Here is a 5,155-nt window from a genome sequence, read left to right on the forward strand (position 1 = left end):
CTGAAGACTATTCCGGAGAATGTCTTCCGTGACACCTTCAGTGCTTGGGAATCGTGCTTGCTTTTAATATCGTGTATTTCTTTTGGCGCTACACCTTTCCAAAATAAGAATTTTTATCACTATTGTAAAAAAAATACTGTGACACGGCGACACTAAATGGCTTGTAAACAAAGAATGAATTGACAAATTGAAATGAAACTTAACATGCGTTCGTATAAAGAGTGTACCAACAAAACGAAATCTCTAATCTGGGCATTTCTAGTATAACAAAAAGCTCAAATCAACTGCTGACGATGCGTTCTTAGTTAGTATATTTGCTAGAGTCACTTCATTGGCGTTTTAGAAAGTGAGACGCTTTAATAGTTTGAGATCTCCAAAAAATTTTGTAATTTTCATTTTGGACAAAGATTTTCTCTCTGATTTGTAAAAGACTTTCGTTCGAAGGTTACTAAAAAGACCCGGCTCTGAAGACTATTCCGGAGAATGTCTTCCGTGACACCTTCAGTGCTTGGGAATCGTGCTGGCAGCACTGCATCGAAGCAGAAGGAGCCTATTTTGTCTATAAAAACCGTCAAACACTGTGGGGAAGTGATCGCTTATTGTTCGGAGTGAGTAAAAGCGGCATCTAATGCACCGGCTGATTTCTCATGCCTATTACTTAATTGGATATTATTAGACTGCAAATCCAGGAACTACTTCTACTTTGTACTTCTTCAAATAAGTAGTTAATACAGATCACGTCTCATAAGTTCCAAAATACGGCGGTCTACACTTTTTTCAAATATAGCAAAGTCTTCGACTTTTTCGAAGTAGATTTCGCGGCGGAGGCCCACTGTTTCAACTGTTGTCTCTGGTGTGAATCAGTGGATCTCTATTTCATCGACGCTTGCGGTATCTTCCTCAATTGTTCACTAACAGCGGCAGGCACTACTGTGAAGTGATCTTACACATCCGTTTGTTCTTCGGAGGAAGCAAAAGTGACACCTACCACGCCATTTAGTTAACGCTAGATATGGTCCAGACGGTCTTTTGCCATATGTTTTGCCAATCGACATTGCAATATAATGCCAATATAAAATCATGGAATTTTGTCACGTTATCCTTCGTGGTACCTCTTGACGTATGAATATGTTTGAGATAACATTATGTGATAAACAATGTGTAAATGATTGAGTGAACATAAGGTTTCGACGATATATTATTAAGATCGTTCATTGGACTCCAATACAGTGTGGATAAAGTCAAAGACAAATATGACAATTCAGTGCCAAAAGCCAGTTCAAAATGTTTGCTGGGTATTGCACTTTCCGATCATAAACTTACACGCAAGCGCAACATGCTTAGAAAAATGGGTTTTAGTCTCTCCGATTGCATGAAGTCGCGCTATAACAAATTTTCCATCCCCAAGTTTGCGTGTTTGAGTATCCTTATTTGCGTATTTATTAAATTTAATGTCCTTTGCCTACAACATGCAACAAACGCGAGTGCAACATTTTCCTCCCAAATGCCGAAAAGTCAAAAGAAAATTCCACCACCGCCAACACACACACATATACACCAACGCGTCGCTAGGAATGAGGGAACCCTGCGCAATGCTTTTGCACCACAAGTTGTTGGCTCGTTGTCCCTCGTCAGGCCGAGGTACGGGCAGTGGTGCGTGTCCAAATTATGCCGCTGCGCTTCGCTAGTCTCTAACCGCAGCAAGACGCGCGTTGCCGAGTTGTTGGCAGAGCGGTAATGACTCGCTTAAGTATCTGCGATGGCAACAACGGCGGCGCTGGTGGTGGTTAGGTGGCGTAGCGCGTGCTACGCTTCATTTTGATAGTGGCAAGTGTTTCCTTCTATTACGACGTTTTTTCATATATTTTTCTTTAAGTTTTTTTTTTATCGTAGCCTGTATTAGCGTTTTGTATTTTTTAGTTTTTGGCGGGCCACCTCGGTCCACTGCTGCGCGATTAAACGAGACGAATTCGTCGTACGAGCGCGTATAATGACTTTAGTGAGTCAGGTGCATGTGAGGGGTGAAACGCCACCGCGACTATGCCACATGCGCAGTGCAGTTAAAGACACATACATATATACACACATGCATGAGTGCTTGGGCACATTCATTATAAACAATAAGAATTTTGATAATTTCTCCATAATTATATAAACAACGACACTCTTGGCAACAGCTCATGTGGCAGCAAGTTTTTCCGTTTTTCCTTGCAACAAAATGTTTTAGAATTTTAGCATTTCAACCGTTTGACATTTGAAGCCAGCGATAAGCAGCGAAAACGTGTAGCAGTAGGTAAAGGAAGAAGGCGCGGTCGGAAGGAAGTTGCCTCGCGCTACACACTTTTCTTACGGGTTATGTTGTTGTGGCGGTTATGACCCCGCCGCACGTGCGCATTAGAGCAAAACTATTTATACGCCGCCACAAAAGCGGCATATGCATGCTATGTAAGGCTCTGTATGTGTGTGTGTGTTTATGAGCGCATTTTACTGGGGTGGCTTATTTGACCTGCCAAGTCAAATTGCAGTGCATGAATTAACAATTCAAATTTTCTTACAACAACTAGCATGTCTTTGCCACATATTCGGGGATCTTGCCGTCTTTTCTATTCCATATTTTAATTGTCATCAGGTGTGACCGTAATCGAGTAGTGCAGCGCGCCGTGAACCATGCCGTTAACTAACAACTGCAACGGAATTTCCAGCACTTTGCGCGGGAACGATTTGCAGCGACCACAACAAAAACATATGGACATTTGAATAAGCATATGCAAATCTTATATATGAACATATGTATATTTCCTGTTAAATTTCTCGCTTCATTCCAGTGAAATTCACAGAAATCGGCGTTTATGTGTTCATTCTTAAGCCACTTCGTACGTGTACTCTACTTGCCACCGGAAGTAAGCTCGCCTGCGCATTGGCGCTGATTTCATCGGTTCTCTTATTTCATCATAATTCTCTTATTATACGTTTTTTTGCTTTTGCCAATATGTATGTATGTATGTAAGATGATAATTGGCTATCTCATTATATCCTTGCAGTATCCACTTGCTTCAGATTTGAGTATTGTTGCTGTTTAACTTTGTGGTCCTTACTTTGCCACAAATGCGGTGTGGTCAGTGCTTCCTTTCTCTGCGCTCTGATTATCCCATCATTCTTCAGCTTCAATGAGCATGATCAGGATGTTGCTTATGAGTGTAGTATTTCTTGCTTTTATTAGGTATCGGTTACAATTGCTTGTGGAAGAAAAACAGATGGGCAAGCTACATGGTAGTAATGCGTGAAGAATCACTGCTCTATCTAGCTGCACTGCGACACTGCATTTGTTGCCTCATGGATATATTAATAAATTAATTATATGATGTCGATGGCATTACTGCATTGGTCAGGTGGATTTATTAAACAATTAGAGAGAAAGATACTTATTTTCTACTAAGAACAGAGTTTTAGTTCTTTAGTGAGGGATAACATCTTAACAAAATCTGTTTTCACTATATTAAAATTCAGTACCTAGATACATTTGAAGGTCGAATAGAAAGGATAGTAAGGCTTCGGAGAATTTTGGTGTCCTATTTGGAGTTATCACTATATTTGAAAATAAAGAACAACTGAGAAAATATTGCGATTTGAAGGAACTTTGTTTTTTTTTTTCTGGAAAGTTCGAAAAAATCATATGAGAGCACTTGTTTATTACGAGTTACTCCATTTAAGCTGTGAACCCAATGTGATAAGTAATATTCTTCTACACGATAATAAAGTTTCTTAGACACTAGTGACGTTTGAGGGACGCATGACAATTATAGCTTGTTTAAAGTAACTTATGGAAACATAAAGTCAGTATGGATTTTTTCTCCATTAAATTTTCCAACGCCTTTGAACTTCGATAATATTTTATAATATTCCATGTTACTACCAGAAGTCTACTTTTGGGAGAATGCAAGTATTTCGGTTAAAAAAAATCATTGTGTGAGCGTGGTAATCCCGTCGAAAATTTCATTCGTGGTGGATAATAAACTGGTGAGAATAAAATAGATAGTAGGACTTCATTCAGTTTTTTAACTTATTTCGTTTGATGTTTTCCGTAGTGGATCTACATTACCAAAATACCAAGTACAAAGTGTAGACTAATTTCATTAATTTTCCACGCTAAATCTCATTGTAGTCAAGAAACCATGTTCACTTGATTTCGTTAACCTAACTCACATTTTGACCGATATACCAATTTGTTCAATAAATTTGGTCGTTTGATAAGAAAAACATAATTTTTATTATAGAAAGTATACTTTATTATTCAATATAATCTCCCTGAACATTAATACATTTATTCCAACGATCCTCCAATCCAATCCCATCCCTGAAGTGAGAATCCGGAAGGTCAGTAAAATACACTTCAACAGCCATTATGACATTTGATGAAAAACGCTTGCCACGCATACATTTTTGAGTTATGGAAAAAAATGGAAGTCGTTGGAGGCCAAATCTGGTGAATACGGTGAATGCTCCAAAAAGTCTAACTTTAATTCATGAATTGCAGCCATTGTCAAAATGCTCTTGTTACATGGTGCATTGTCCTGATGAAAAAGAATTTTTTCCGTTGTTAGGGAATGCGGCACCCATTGTGCACACAGCTTTCTAAAATCCAAAATTTCACTTCAAATATGGTTCCTACTGCCTAATGAGATCTGTAAAGCCTCTAATAAATCTCTCTCAGTCAATCTTCCAAAACCATATTCTATATTTTGGCTATGATTTCTGGCGTTGATGCGCTTTTTGGACGTCCTTCACTTGGATTGCCTTCAAGGCTTGTACGACCACGTTCAAATTCAGCAACCCATCTTTTAACTGTTCTAAATTATACACTTTTAACATTCGTTCGTGAATTTCTTTTGGTGCTACACCTTTCAAAAATAAGAATTTTATCACTGAACTATATTCAATTTTTGCCATTGTAAAAAAATACTGTGACACGGCGACACTAAATGGCTTGTAAACAAAGAATGAATTGACAAATTGAAATGAAACTTAACATACGTTCGTATAAAGAGTGTACCAACAAAACGAAATCTCTAATCTGGGCATTTCTAGTATAACAAAAAGCTCAAATCAACTGCTGACGATGCGTTCTTAGTTAGTATATTTGCTAGAGTCACTTCAT

General features: G+C 38.4%; 1 protein-coding gene across 1 annotated transcript in view; it reads right to left on the minus strand.

Moving 5' to 3' along the window:
• Positions 1-4,919, minus strand: part of LOC105229865 (charged multivesicular body protein 3) — a 79,883-nt gene extending 74,964 nt beyond the window's left edge. Inside the window, exon 1 of the mRNA XM_049448872.1 lies at positions 4,908-4,919. The gene's annotated coding sequence lies outside the window, so the exon portion shown is untranslated. The remainder of the gene's footprint in view (positions 1-4,907) is intronic.
• Between the last annotated feature and the right edge of the window lie 236 nt (positions 4,920-5,155).

This window comes from Bactrocera dorsalis, chromosome 2 (assembly GCF_023373825.1).
Source record: "Bactrocera dorsalis isolate Fly_Bdor chromosome 2, ASM2337382v1, whole genome shotgun sequence".
NCBI classification, from domain to species: Eukaryota; Metazoa; Arthropoda; class Insecta; order Diptera; family Tephritidae; genus Bactrocera; species Bactrocera dorsalis.